The sequence below is a fragment of the Schistocerca cancellata genome, chromosome 9, assembly GCF_023864275.1.
Source record: "Schistocerca cancellata isolate TAMUIC-IGC-003103 chromosome 9, iqSchCanc2.1, whole genome shotgun sequence".
Lineage (NCBI taxonomy): Eukaryota > Metazoa > Arthropoda > Insecta > Orthoptera > Acrididae > Schistocerca > Schistocerca cancellata.
In genome coordinates this window covers 57,414,218-57,430,921 of record NC_064634.1, presented here as the reverse complement: position 1 = coordinate 57,430,921, position 16,704 = coordinate 57,414,218, and positions in this window count along the sequence as shown.

Genomic DNA, 16,704 nt, shown 5'->3' with positions numbered 1-16,704 from the left:
TCGCTTCTACAGCTGATGGTTGTCATTATTCGCAGTTACGAATACATTTAATGATGATTTAGTTGGATAATTTTGCACCACAAGTCGCACTGATGAGAAACGAATCATTTTACATTTAGATCGCAAATTAATTTGTACATATTGTTAGATGCTGAACGTTTCTAAGTTTTTTAAAGTATATACAGATGTGAGTAATTCCTACCACCACCTTTTACACAAAACAATAAAAGAAATTGTTCTACGGAGCAAAAGTAGTTGTCAAGGAGAAACTTTCTCAGTTCGTTTTCACATTTTACTCTGCTGTCTGCCAGACTGGGTAAGTGATCAAAAACTTTTCTCGCATCAATGATTCAAATGGCTCTGAGCACCATGGGACTTAACATCTCAGGTCATTAGACTCCTAGACTTAGAATTACTTAAACCTAACTAACCTAAAGACATCACACACATCCATGCCCGAGGTAGGATTCGAACCTGCGACGGTATCAGCCGCCTGGTTCCGGACTAAAGCGCCTAGCACCTGTCGGCCACCGCGGCCGGCATTACTCGCAGCACTGTGCACCCCTTTTTGTGCTAAAGACAACCTTAATGTGGAGCAGTGAATCTCAGTTTTCCTTCTGGTATGTTATTATGTACATCATTCTTCCTTCTGAAATGCAGTGAATCATTTACAATAAATTACATGAGAGAATAAATACACTGCGAAACAGTAGTCAGAATGCCCAATTCATTAAACAGATATCTACAAGACGGTAATGATTGATGGCCACTTATTAGCCTTAAAGCATCTTTTGGAGCAATGAAGACTTTCTTACAGACGAGTTATCCGAGAACATTATTCCATATGACATTACTGAATGAAAATATGCAAAATATGACACCTTTCTGATTTGTTTCTCCCGAAGATTTGCAGTGATTCTAAGTGCAAATGTGGCTGAACTGCTTTTTCCAGTTAAATTCTCATCAATAAGGGCACCTGAGAATTTTGAAGTTTCAGGCCTACTTATTATTCCCTCGCTACGTGTCATATCTGTTCAAAAAATGGTTCAAATGGCTCTGAGCACAATGGGACTTAACATCTGAGGTCATCAGTCGTCTAGAACTTAGAACTACTTAAACCTAACTAATCTAAGGACATCACACACATCCATGCCCGAGGCAGGATTCGAACCTGCGACCGTAGCGGTGGCGCGGTTCCAGACTGAAGCGCCTAGAACCGCTCGGCCACCACGACCGGCTCATATCTGTTATTGATGTACGATCCGTAGATGTGCTGAACTGAATATGTTGAATTTCTTTAAAATTGAAGTTGAGACCAGGAGTAGAAAACCAGTAAATGATACTTCTATGAACTTTGTTTACCATTTCTTCTAGTTTTGTATGTATACTGAGACTGATTACAATACCAGTGTCATCTGCAAAATGAACTAATTCTTATTATTTGCTTAACAGCAAAGATTAAGTGACAGCCTTATGTTAATTGTGAATTATACTGAGCTGTTGAACGATAATGGATCAGGATGCTTTTCCAATTCTTTCCGTGATTCGTGAAGTCCAATCTAAGATACATCTCTGCCGCCATCGTAGAACACGATGCCAGGCGTTGTCTCTACTTCGCCAGCTCTGGAGTGAATTTTGAGCCCAGAGTCAAGTACAGTGTTTAAAGTAACACGAAATCGGTGTTTACCTCACGCGTACCGCACAACTGAGAACACGCGATATCGCTTGGGAGATAACGCACGCGCTTTTCACAGATAAAATCAAGCTATCATCCAGAGTAGCAATTTGATTATCTGATAATGGTGCCGCTATAACAGCGTCGTAACAAGTGGGTGATCCATTTCTGTACCGCAGCTGCAAAAAAGCAGAGAGGTGAGGTAACTAAGTCACGTGTCGTTAGAAGATAAGAAAGGCGAGTCTCTCAACGTGACTACACGATACGACGTGCAGAATTTCAGATAGCTGTTACCTCCACAGGTATCCTGCGCAATTTTTCCGTCTAAAGCTACTAGAAATGACTTTTGTCAGTTGCCAACTGCCCAACGGAGTTTTGTAAGTCAGTTTTAGTATCAGTGTTTAAATTCTTCGCAAGATCACGTTCCAAATTTTGTAGGAAGTTGATGGTACTAGATTACAATATTTACGCATCCATCGCTAAAATCCAACGATATTTTCTTCTTGTACTTCTTCTTCTTCTTTCCAATGAGGCTTAGGCCTTAGTGACCTTGACTGGCTTTGCAATATGTTTATTCCCATTCCACAATCCTTCTTCTGACTGGCTTGTATCTGCTTGTTGCTTTTGGTAATCCTGATATTTGTGGGCACGAACTGCAGTAAAACGACTGAAGTCAAGGAGAACTTTCGTAACAACTTCTAAGGTACTTGGAACCACTGTCGAGAAAGATGCGGAGGGCTACGATGTACCTTCATCCTGGCTGGAATATAGTTTCAGAAACGCTAGCTCCTGGCTATGATAAGAAATGGGCGAACTGAGATGTGGGGTTGGCAGGTCAAATATTAATTTGGCAAGATAGGGCATCACTGATCAGTGTGATATTCAGTGCGACTGTGGAAAAGACCTTACCGTTCATCATACGCTTCAGTACAGGCTATATCCATCCTCTTGCACAGAAGCTGAACTTCATGAAGGAGCAGAAAATGCACTGGAAGTAGCCAAGTTTTGGGCAAGAGTAATATTGTCATAACAGTGTACAAGGTGCCCGTGATATAGGGGTAGCTTCTTTTATTAGGAATCAAAACGTCCTCGGTGCCAGGTTCGAAATCCGCCACCGCTTAGAATTTGATTAATAATCAGCACTTTCCGACCGGACTCTCATTATGCCAACTGTTTTGCCAAAGAGGGCGGAGGAGTGGACAGAGGTTCAGGGCACTCTCTTGTCCTTGGGGGGGGGGGGGGGATGAGGATACAGATGGCAATGGAAACCACCTCATTAAAGACACATAACTTGTACCCACAGGACATGTGGCTTGTAATTGAAGAGTGTCATGATGATCTCTCCACTGGCAAAAGATTCAGGAATAGTCCCCCATGCGAAGGGGGCAGTGACCATGAAAAAACAATTGAATAATCAACGAAAGGATAACGTTCTACGAGTTGGGGTGTGGAATGTCAGAAGCTTGAATGTGGTAGGGAAGCTAGAAAATCTAGAAAGCGAAATGCAAAGGCTCAGTCTAGATATAGTAGGGATCAGTGAAGTGAAGTGGATAGAAGAGAAGGATTTCTAGTCAGCTGAGTACAGGGTATTATCAGCAGCAGAAGAAAATGGCATAACCGGTGTAGGATTCGTTATGAATATGAAGGCGGGGCAGAGAGTGTGTTGCAGTGAACAGTTCAGTGTTAGGGTTGTTCTTTTCAAAATCGACAGCAAACAAACACCGACGACGATAGTTCAGGCTTATATGCCGACGTCGGAAGCTGAAGATAAAGAGATAGAGAGAGTATATGAGGTTATTCAAAGGGTAATACAGTATAAGAGTAATAATGAAATATCGTCGAAGTAAATCTGGTGATGCCGAGGGAATTAGATTTGGAAATAAGACACTTAAAGTAGTATATGAGTTTTGCCATTTAGGGAGCAAAATAACTAATGATGGTCGAAGTAGAGAGGATATAAAATTTTAGACTGGCAATGGCAAAGAAAATCATTTCTGAAGAAGAGAAGTTTGTTAACATCGAGTAAAGATTTAAGTGTCAGGAAGTCTTTTCTTAAAGTATTTGTATCGAGTGTGGCCATGTATGTATAACACTCGCTTGCTATGACACAAACCAATGTTAGCCTGTAGGGGAATTCTGAGTTTTGACCGCGTGTTTGTCTAATAGGTAAAGGGTATCGGACAGTAATTTTCAATATGTTGCATTTTACAGAAAAACTAAACAGGCTTTCCTTTGAGGATAATGAAAGTAGGAAAGTTCACACGAATGAAACAATAAACGGTCGTCAGCCCAATTAGGTACATTAATTTGAAATATTATCTTTAAGAAAATTGAATATTAGTTGTTGAAGTGACTTTCATTAAGATGCCCTTTGAATAGCACTCTGGATACACATGAATACAGGGCGATCTAAGTTGTGGGTAACGGTAGTTACCATTAACGCACAAAACAGCGATCATAGAAAGCAAAATTATACCCAACTCATAATAAAAACAGTTACAATCACGATCATTACGTGACTTAGTACTGAGATGTTACTGCAGGAAGCACCGAACTAAGTTGGACATAGAGAGGCTTCTGACTTGACTGACATATAAATACCACAAATAAAATTAAATAATGCTACAATTATACTGTTTATATTCCCATTTATAAAAATGTATCAGATTTATTTAGTAGCAATAATATTCCAATTATCTTTCTAATAGGAGAAGAACATGGTGGGGAGCCTTAAATTGATACTGTCTCACTAGCCAAACTCTATGATTATTTCTGTAACAAAATTCAATTCAACTAAATTCAGTACCTAGTCTCACTTGGAATAGTTTATGTTTTCATCCTTCAAAGCAAATTACTCAACACTGATCTCGATTAACTTTTAAAAAAATCGTTCATACTAGCAATCAAGGCTAAACTATGTTTCAAATAACGTTAAACTTATGTGCCTTTTCCATCACCTGTGAAGCAGGTATTTTAGACAGCAACATTTACACAGTCTGGCACTGAATTTTAGCACATTTAACACACAGAAGTAAATTACTGGTTTGTTTAAAACAGGATACTCGATTTTCTGAATACTTAGGAGGGGATCCTACATACGTTCATGATTAGGATAAAAGATACGGTTGCAAACACAGGTTTATAACACTTGGATTATTATTGAAAACACTCACACAAATTAACTTGTCCATGCTCTGATACATATCTGTATGCTTGAAGTTGGTGGAGCAGTGGCGAAGTTATGGTGGCAAGCGACGTGGCGGCTAACTGTACTCACGGCTTTTGATGTTTGAATGCTCTTTACAATTTCTTCTTGTGACGGATTTTTAACGTGTTAGAGCCATTCCTTATTGCCTAGAGTACCATGCAACAACCAAATCCACATCCGAGGCAAAATTCCTTGGAAAACGGCTTCCAAATGCCTCCCGTGGCATCCTCGATGTGTACTGTGCAGGGGCTAGCCACTGACTGCGTACCGTTCCCACCAAGGAGCCGCCCAGTTCGACCGCCAAAACCATTTTTTACATCGCTCCAAGCCACTTCCGTTGTGGAGGGACTTCCTACATCTTTTACGTTATACAACACAAGTGTCCTAAGCTTGAACCAGCTTTAATATACAATGTTTTCCTTACAAACATACATATATTATAAAATTTTATTATTTTAAGCATTATTTAGTTTTTTTCCATACATACATTACAAACTTTAAATTTCCTGTCACAGATCAATGACATTAAGTAACAAAGAACAAACACTTCATAATCACAGATACACAGTTACGTAGTATAAACCATGGAGGTAAGAATAGAGGGAGATGCCGTGACGTCACAGCTGTGAAGCTATGTGAAGCCGAGGGTAGCCATCTCAATCCGACCAAAACATTGCTGCTGTAAGCTTGTGTGCATAGGCTTGTCGCTCGCTTTTGGAAGGATCTTGCGCTATTATGGTGACTTGTGTGGTGTTCGGATGTACGAATCGTTCTGATTGTGATGCGAAATCGAAGGGAATAACATTTCATGTGTAAGTTGTCTCGTTAAGTGTGATTTTACAACTTCATTGTGAATGAACGTGTGCTACATCGGTACTTGTACTATAGCGTGTTTTTCTCCTGTATGATTTTAGATTTCCTAAAAATGAAGGTCGGAAAGCTCTGTGGGAGAATGCCGTGAGGAGGAAGAATTGGCGTGCGTCTAAATGGAGCACTATATGTTCTCAGCATTTCCGAGAAGAGGACATAGACCGAACTTCCCTTTCAACAGTAAGGCTCCGAGAAAATGCTGTACCATCAGTTTTCCTCTACACACCCAAAACATTTGCAAAAGGTATGTTAATTCAAAGAATTAAATTCTTAGTTTTCAAGTTCACATTTCAGTATAATACGTACGTATCGTCGATAATCGAAGTGTTGAGTAACTCACTTTGTCTTCATCATGTACCAAATTAAAAGCTAACACTACATTAACTGGCGTAAAGTGTAGGCCTAAACAGGACACTGTGTAGATTTGCCATTATATGTACCGTATTTCAGTAAATATTGGTGGTAATGAACTGTTACACTACTGTTTCCCAGTAGTGTAACGTAACTGAAATATCCCAGTACGTATTACAAACAAGATGTATTTATGGGGCTTTGGAGGGAGGGTATAGCTAACTTAGTTTCCAGTTTCTATTATTTAGTTTGTGATACACGTTTATTACTGAATTAACAAAATTGTATCGTTTACATTGAAGGTTAGCTATTCGTAATATTACATTAAAAACTATTTTTAATCGGAAGAAACGCGGAATTTCGCCTTTACGAGATTTTATTTTAAACAAAATCTTTGAAACAATCAATCTGATGACGCTACATGTGTATATGGTGCAATTAGCGACTGTAATACACGCAGCGCTATAGCACACTGGCAATGTTTTGGTCAGAGTGTCATGGCAGCGAGCCACGCCCCCATGGCTTCAAAACGTAGTACAGCTGGGATACGTAGCGCCATCTCCCCTTATTCTTACCTCCATGGTATAAACCTACTTCTAATCGATATAGGTGTTACATATGGAAGTGAAATGTGGACGATACATAATTTAGACAAGAAGAGAATAGAAGCTTTCGAAATGTGGTGCTACAGAAGAATGCTGAAGATTAAATGGGTAGATCGCGTAACTAATGAGGCGGTATTGAATAAAATTGGGGAGAAGTGGAATTTGTGGCACAACTTGACTAGAAGAAGGGATAGGTTAGTAGGACATTGTTCTGAGGCATCAAGGGATCACCAATTTAGTGGGGGGTACAATTTGTAGAGGGAGACCAAGAGATGAATACATTAAGCAGATTCAGAAGGATGTCGGTTGCATTATGTACTTGGAGATGAAGAAGCTCGCACAGGTTAGAGTAGCATGGAGAGCTGCATCAAACCAGTCTCTGGACTGAAGACCACAACAACAACAACAACAACAACAACGATACAGTAAGTAAAGCGAGATGAAGATCTAATAGGAGTAGAAGAAAAGGTGCATGGGGGCTTAATTAAGTAAAAAATTATAATGCAAATAATTTTAGTAGCTGTATGTCCGATTACGCAAGTCTCGTAAACGGCTGGCCCTGACTAGTATTATTACGCAATCTGACTGCTTAGAATGACAACAAAGAATGTAAGAAAATTTCTGTTAACACAATTAACTAATTAAGTCCCCAGCAACTATAAAACCTACGAAACCAACAAAGCACAAGTGTAGCTGTTCTGTATGTGGTAGTATGACTCAACGCACATCTGGCACGGTTCTTCTTCAACAAGACAAGAATTTTTTAATACCAATTATACTGACGTGATAAAGGAAAATTAGAAATACTACAATTGCGCAAGAAAATCAGAATTACACTCTAATACAAGGACACACGCCAGATGCTTTGTTGACTGAACCTGTAATGAAGCATTATTCAGGACACACAAATAATAAGAAAATAAAGAACAGTAGTTAGTTACCTTAATTTATATTGACGAAAAGCACTCAGATCATTACAATATCTCCATTGGAACAAAATCTGCTATCTCTCCCATCAAATAACTGCATAAACATGGAACAACACTCTCGACTACCGCATCTCACTCTAACTTCAGCTACAAGCAGTGTCCACCACAACTTCTCGGCAAGCACTGCCTGCCGCTACCTCTCAATGAGCACTGCCAGTGGAGGCGGCGGAACAATACTCTCTCTGGCGCGATTTTTGGCGCTGTGGCTCAGTGTAGCCACCTTTCATATGCCCTTCCTCCACGGGCTAGAATTTGATGGTATTTTTGCCAGCATTGGTGGTGAAAATACCACCAAATTCGTCAAAAAAAATACAGACAAAAATAAAAGATAATATTAATACGTAAATATCATATAACTAGATAAAATTTTGGCTTTGCACTGACCTTTCAATAGCCTAATATATAAAATACACTAACCAATACAAATTCTTTCATACATGTGACTTTACATAATAATTTATACAAGTATTATGTGGTTAAACAGTTCAATCAATAGCGTCAGCAATGACGAACATGAGCAGGTAAGAGTCTTATAACTTTTCACAAACAGTAATACACAAAAAATCAGTTTATACAAATATTCACAACAAGTAGTTGACAGTTCCAGCAGTAGCACCCAGCAATGTTGAGTAGGTGCAGACTCCAACAGGTGATATCATTTCAGTAGAAGCAGTTCATCAGTGGCACCCAGCAATGTTGAGTAGGTGCAGACTCCAACAGGTGACATCATTTCAGTAGAAGCAGTCCATCAGTGGCACCCAGCAATGTTGAGTAGGTGCAGACACCAACAGGTGACATCATTTCAGTAGAAGCAGTCCATCAGTGGCACCCAGCAATGTTGAGTAGGTGCAGACACCAACAGGTGACATCATTTCAGTAGAAGCAGTTCCATTTGTGGTACCCAGCAATGTTGAACAGGTGCAGACAGCAAGAAGTAACATCATTTCAGTAGAAGCAGTTCCATCTGTGGTACCCAGCAATGTTGAAGAGGTACACACAGCAACAAGTCACATTTCTCAGTAGAAGCAGTTCATCAGTGGCACCCAGCATTGTTGAGTAGGTGCAGACACCGACAAATGATATTATTTCCATAGAAGTAGCTCCATCTGTGCACCCAGTATTGTTGAGTAGGTGCAGAGAGCAGCAAGTGACATCATTTCAATAAAGGCAGTTCCATCAGTTGCTCCCAGCAATGATGAGCAGATGCCGAGAGCAGTCCATCATATTCACTATCACTGATCACACAGTTCATTAGCAGAAATTAAACATGTCCTAGTGGCACCAATCATGTAGAAAAAGTACAAGTAACAGTCCATAATTTCACCATCACTAATCAGACAGTTCAAGCATGAACAATAGTTTGAATGCACATACAAATGCTTTTACAATGCTCTTACACTAAACATACAAATCATAACAAACACACAAATGATATCAGATAATTGTCATATTACTATTACAAATACACAAACATCAGTAAACCTATAATATTTATGGGTGTCAGTGCAAGCCACTACAAACAAATAAAATAATATTTAGGAGATAGGTGGGTAGGATTAGGAAAGGAAAACACACAAAACACACTCACTCATCTTTCATCCACATTAAGTACTACTGTGTAATTGAATAGTGTTAACTGTGTGAATCCACTTCTGTCAAAATTTCATGTTCATCATGTGTATCAAGTAGTAGTGGCAGCAATGTATAACAGTCAATAATAGTTAAGTCAACGTCATAGTCATCATGTCAAGACCAATGTTTGCCAAGCCAGATCAAAATGTACGGTTGCTGAACAACTGTCAGTGTACCAAGATATGCAATGCTTCCTCTCTCCAAAAAAAAGTACATACTGCTTGGTGATTTAACAAAGTGTGTGTGTAGACAATCTTCCTTCCATTTTAGTGTTCTAGTCTGCTATCTTCATCCTCCTTGTTCCATATAGACCAACAAAACAAAAAAAAAAAAAGAAAAAGTACCTCACTTACTTTACCTCTTATCCACCAAAACTCCAATAATCATCCGCATCACAAAATCTCAATACTTCAATAATACCTCTTACGTCGATACATATAAATCTTATCATCAATATCATTTACCTTACCTCTTATCCACAAAAACTCCAATAATCATCAACTTCACATAATCTCAATAATACCTCAATAATACCTCTTCAATACGTCGATACATATAAACCTTAGCACCAATATCATTTCACTTCCATAACAACTCTTTCCTCTAGTCAGTCTCCTCGAATAAATACAGATAAAATCCTAATGCAAACCTCATCATCCCATACAATCCGAAGACACACTGTCAACACACAACCTCTGTGTAATCCATCTGACCAAAATCTTCTACTCATTATGAATTATAAACAAAGAATGCATACATGACCTCTAACAGACTTAGTCCGAATAACTCTCAGTAATTAAGTACGATTACGGAGTGTGAATGATCCTAATATTTCACAGTGTGTACACCACTTCAAGAATTATGGCAAACAGAAGCAAACATGTGGAGTATTTCTTGTGTCAAGTGTCACTTCCTATTTCAATTGCTCACGAAAAATGCAGTGTAATAACTGTGTTGGTATGTCATGTCGTTAGCTTCCTTCCTATTGGCATACATTTATACAGCTTTAATAAAACCTCCAGCTCATGTGACTTCTATGATGTTTCTTGTACTAAAGTCGCTCGTCGAATTACTGCAGTTCATTTTCTTATGTTAAAATATAAAGCACTGAGCGTAAGCAAAACAAGCAACAGCGAGTAAATATACCAGTAGTGAACAGAATGTCAACAAGTGGATGCAGCACAATTTCTATAACGAGGCTTCGCCAAGCGAACAATCTGTAACTAGTACCATAGTGTAACCTAAACTCTATGTTTGTACACTGTACATCAGCATTGCTACATACCAAATTAAAGTATAGTTATGACAACAAGCAGAAATGTGTAAATGTGCAATCCATACGCATAGCAGTAAACATATATCTTACGTACTAAACAGGTCATTAGCATCGTATCTTAATAAGTAAACATGAAGGCGCAAGCAGATAAATCACAAAGTATAACTTACATACCTAACCACATCAGCACAATTAATCAGGTGACAATTATAATTTAAATAAATAGGCACAGCAGGCACATAATTAAAAATATGACATCAGTGAAAAAGCAGTGCAGCCAAGCGATGCATAATATACACAAGTAACAATCCAGTTCATTAATAATCATTGTCAAAATCAGTTAACGTACGCAAGCACGTCGCTTCACAAGTAATTTCATTGAACATGTAATTAGCACAAAGTATGAATCACGTAATCGCGAGCAGCAAATTACGTCTAAAGTACGTACCTAAGTGGAAATATGTTACCTGAAAAATAAACTCAATTAATAATTACCTTTTTAGTTTATTACTTTCTTCTTCAAAATGACATTTTTCCTGAAATTTTCTCGATAGCAAGTCGTCTTAACGTCGGACACGCACAGAATTTACCTGAAGTTCTTAAATATTTTAGAGAACCGTATCCTGAAAAATACTGAATGTTAATAACAGAATTCATCAAGTCACTATAGCTTTATACTGAATTTAGTCGGAGAAATTAGACTGTGTATTTATTTACGGCTGTCAGTGCATTCGCACTGAGCGCTCGATCAGCTGTAGGCGCGTGACGTAGGAAGTGATTGCTTGCGGTCAACGACTGCCCTGTGCGGCGCGCAGACTTGACTGTTGCTTTGAGTATGTGCCGCCGCCAAAACACAGCGCGGTATCCTTGTACTCTCCGTGTGTTTACATGCAACTGTTAGTTTCTCGAAAGTATGTCATTCTACAAAAATTTTTCAAAAGTATATCATTCCACAAAAATTTTAACGTTAGATATATGATGTATTCCCTTAGAGCGTCGTGATTTAAGAGTTTCTACTTCTACAGTGTTATCATGAATAATTTTGCGAATTCTATATGGGCCATTATAAAGCAGAAAAAATTTGCGACACAAGCCTTTTCCTTTGTGAGACAATCGATGAGACTTAATTAACACCTTCTGACCAACTGACAAGAATTTTAAACGACCAGGATGCTTAGCTGATTTCTCTCTTCTAGCAGCCGCAGATGCAATATTTTGTAGAGCCAGGTTGACAACTTCAGAATGCCGCAGTTTCCGTGTAGGCGGAAAAGGAACGATTTCAGAAATGCGATTTGTCGGTGCTTTGTTTTTTAATATCAGTATAGGCGGTAAAGAAGTTGAGTCGTTAGGAAGTTCATTCAGAATGTTTTGAAAAATATGAAGATACTGATCCCAAGTTCTGTGATTCTGATGACAATAAAGACGACACAATTTATTGATTTCCTTCATCCATCTCTCTGAAGCGTTAGATTGAGGGTGAAAAAGTGAAATGAAAATTGGTTTAATTTTACGACACCGTAGAGTACGAAGCCAAATTTTAGAACGAAACTGTGATCCATTATCTGATATAACCTTATCAACATGACCCACTTCTTTAAGAAAATGTTTGATGAAAGCATTAGATACTGAACGAGCTGTTGCTTTGCGTAACGGTGTAAAACACACATATTTTGATGTCAACTCCACTGCTACGAAAATGTACGCAAAACCATTAGTAGATCGAACCACTGGACCGAACAAATCAACTGCAGCCATGTCCTTTAATTTTGCTGGACTGATAGGAAACAACGGTGCTCTGTGAGAAACTGTCGGCGGCTTAGCCTTTTGACATAATTTGCATTTGGCAAGAACAAATCGAATACGTTTTTCCGTATTATTGAAGTAGCAATTTTCTCGTAATTTATGAAAGCATTTTCTGGGACCAAAGTGTGCATAACTGAAATGCGTATACCAAATCAGCTTATTAACCCACTCATCAGGAATACAAACTAACCAAACAGAGTTGTCGACCGATTTTCGTTTAAAAAGAACTTTCCAGATAGATCGCAAAAACGAGGTGTGACCAAATTGTCCAATCTAACAAAGCGTCTAAAAAAATTACAGACACCAAGGAAACTACTAACATCACGTTTTGTGGTAGGAACAGCATAATTACGAATAGCGTCTAATTTTTCTGGATCAGGAAGAATACCTTCTGTAGAAATAATGTGACCGAGAAATTTCTCCTGAGAACGACCAAATTCAGATTTTTCTAAGTTTACTGTAATGCCAACTCTTGCAAAGATACGTAACAATGAATCCAAAATTTTGTTGTGCTCACTCCAAGAATTTTTAGCAATAAGAATATCGTCAACATATGAAGTAATATTGTCACGAAGATAAACAGGTAAAATTTCATTTAGGCTACGAATGAATGCTGCTGAAGGTACAGTAACTCCACATGGTGATTTCCGAAATCACTTTTGGGTAAATTAGTCAAATCCGGTTATTGTTTACTTACTCTCTAGATATATTGATAGTCGAAGAGTTGTTTTGACAGATGCAAAGAATAGTGAAAGAGTAGGCAGCGGTACAGAAAACTAAAAGAGAAATAGCACTACTACAGCTCGGGGCCCTATGCTCGCTACGGCACATATTCACTTAGAGTAGTGAATCCCCTGAGGACTTCAATAGCTGCACATAAATTTCAGTTTGTGACTTAGTGGCAAATTTAGCGGAAGTGCGTACAGAAATTGAGCTAACCATGAACATGGATGTATGTCATTCTTAGAATTGCGGAAGATCTTAAATTTCCGAACAGTTACGAAGTGTTTATAGTCAAAGTTTTCGCCTCGTGGCGACAAAGACCTACCGCGTCTGTCCCAGTCCCAATGCCGATTATTGTTAAATTCACGCGCCTGGCGCTCTCTTGTTGCATCCCGTAAATGAAACAAATTATTTTCTTCAAACCCCTCTGGTATCTGTGATTCTAAATTTCTTGTGCCGTCTTTTCCTACGATTTCGCCTTCAATCTGTTTGACTTGCTTTTTTAATGCCTCAAATTCCCTTTTCACGCGTTCATTAAATTTTCCCTGATTTTCAACATGCTTATTTATGTTTTGGTACTCTTCGGTTTCTAAAAATGGCAATGGAGCTGTGTCATCTGAATCTCTGTCCCCATTTAAACTAAGATTTGTCAATTTATCTGAAATCTCCTCCACTCTTTCCGATAAGTCGCCAATTTGTTCTTTCTGTTTATTTACGTCTTCCGTAAGTGTCGCGACTCGCGTTTCAGTATTAACGCATTTAGTAGTTAACTGTTCATACTGTTGTGTTAGGTTATTTAATCTGTCATTTGGTACGGAATCCTCGATTCTCTCAAATATTTCTTCCTTATCTTTTGCACGTTGTAAATTTAACTCTGAATATTTCTGTACTATCACGCGATCTCTTTCTTCCTGTTCTCTATCCTGTTCCCTTTGTCTAATCTCTACTGCCATTAATCTATTACTGTGAGAATTCAAAATCGGTTGTACTTCTTCTTTGATTTCTTTCTTTAATTCATCTTTCATATTTTTGAAACATGTCCCTATTCGTGAATCTAACCATGTTTCCAAAGTTCCCATCTCTGTTTTTAATTCAGATCCAAACCGTGCTTCCATTGTTCCCATTTGTGATCCCAGTGAGTCTAACCGTGTTTCCATTGTTTCCCTTTGTGAGTCTAACCGTGCTTCCATTGTTTCCCTTTGTGAGTCTAACCGTGTTTCCATTGCTCCCATCTGTGTCTTAATTGTCCCTATCTCTGTTTTTAATTCAGATCTAAAGCGTGCTTCCATTGTTCCCATTTGTGATCCCAAATTTAATATTGCACTCATCAACTGCTCCGTGTTAAGTTGTTCGAAATTCTTTTCGCCCCTAACATTTCCCACAAAACTAACTTCCTTCTGCATAGCTGTAAGGCTATCTCTGTTCGATACTACTTCAGAATCCTCTATCGTTAACCTCGTATTCTGTGAATTTTCTGATTGAGAAAAATTTTGAAATGGTTCTGGACTATTCTCCCGACTTATTAAATTGTTTTCAACTTCATTATTCATCACACTGTTGTCCTGTGTTGGCGAGTTCGCCATGTTAACAATTTCGTCATTCTCACTATCCATCATTTTTGCCTTTTTCATCGACCGCGTAATCATTTACAAAATGTACAAAACTCGTCACTATATGAAATTTATACACAATGACACTTTATCACCAACAATATCAATCACACGAAATGCTTCCTTCAAACACGATTAACGAACAATAGAAGAATGACAATCACCAAATCTACACCTGCAATACAAGCTACAATTACTAAACTACAAATTACTACAACAATACTACTGTCTACTATTTTTCCAATCAGAAGAATTCCAAGGGACGATCCGAAGCAGCGGTCGCCACGTGCATGGGGGCTTAATTAAATAAAAAATTATAATGCAAATAATTTTAGTAGCTGTATGTCCGATTACGCAAGTCTCGTAAACGGCTGGCCCTGACTAGTATTATTACGCAATCTGACTGCTTAGAATGACAACAAAGAATGTAAGAAAATTTCTGTTAACACAATTAACTAATTAAGTCCCCAGCAACTATAAAACCTACGAAACCAACAAAGCACAAGTGTAGCTGTTCTGTATGTGGTAGTATGACTCAACGCACATCTGGCACGGTTCTTCTTCAACAAGACAAGAATTTTTTAATACCAATTATACTGACGTGATAAAGGAAAATTAGAAATACTACAATTGCGCAAGAAAATCAGAATTACACTCTAATACAAGGACACACGCCAGATGCTTTGTTGACTGAACCTGTAATGAAGCATTATTCAGGACACACAAATAATAAGAAAATAAAGAACAGTAGTTAGTTACCTTAATTTATATTGACGAAAAGCACTCAGATCATTACAATATCTCCATTGGAACAAAATCTGCTATCTCTCCCATCAAATAACTGCATAAACATGGAACAACACTCTCGACTACCGCATCTCACTCTAACTTCAGCTACAAGCAGTGTCCACCACAACTTCTCGGCAAGCACTGCCTGCCGCTACCTCTCAATGAGCACTGCCAGTGGAGGCGGCGGAACAATACTCTCTCTGGCGCGATTTTTGGCGCTGTGGCTCAGTGTAGCCACCTTTCAAAGGTTACATGCCAATACGGGCCTGGGTCAAAGAATGAGAGAGGAGAAAGACTAATTGAGTTCTAAATTAAATTTCAAATAGTAAAAGCGAATATACTGGTCAAGAATCACAAGAGGAGGAGGTATAATTGAAAAACGCCGGGTGATATCGGAAGATTTCAGTTAGATTACATCGTGGCTAGACACATATTTCGAAACCAGATACTGGATTATAAGACGTACCCAGGAGCACATATAGACGAAGGTCAGACTGTAGTAGTTATGAAGAGTAGGCTGAAGTTCAAGAGATTAGTCGGGAAGAATCAATACGCGATGAAGTGGGATACAGAAGTACTAAGGGATGACGAGACAAGACTGAAGTTCTCTAAGATAATAGCTTCAACAATAAGGAATAGCCCAGTAGGCATTACAGTCGAAGAGAAATGGACATCTCGAAAAAGGGCCATCACAGAAGTTGGAAACAAAAACATAGGTACAAAGAAGGTAACTCCGAAGAAACCATAGGTAACTGAAGAAATACTTCAATTGATCGATGAAAGAAGGAAGTACAAAAATGTTCAGGGAAGTTCATGAATACCGAAAAACAAGTCGTTGAGGAAGGAAATAAATAGGAAGTGCAAGGAAGCTAAGACTAAATAGCTGCATGAAAAATGTGAAGAAATAAAAAAAATTATTGTCAGAACGACTGACTCAGCATAAAGGAAAGTCAAAACAACATTCTGTGAAACAAAAACCGAGAATGATAGGATTATGAGTGCAACGGGAAGTCCACTGTTAAATGCAGAGGAGACTGCAGAGTATACTGACTGCCTCTACGAGGGTGAAAATTAGTCTGATGTGACAGAAGAAGAAACAAGAGTCGATTTAGAGGCGATATGGGATCCAGTATTGGAACCATTATTTGTGAAAGCTTTGGAGGACTTAAAAAC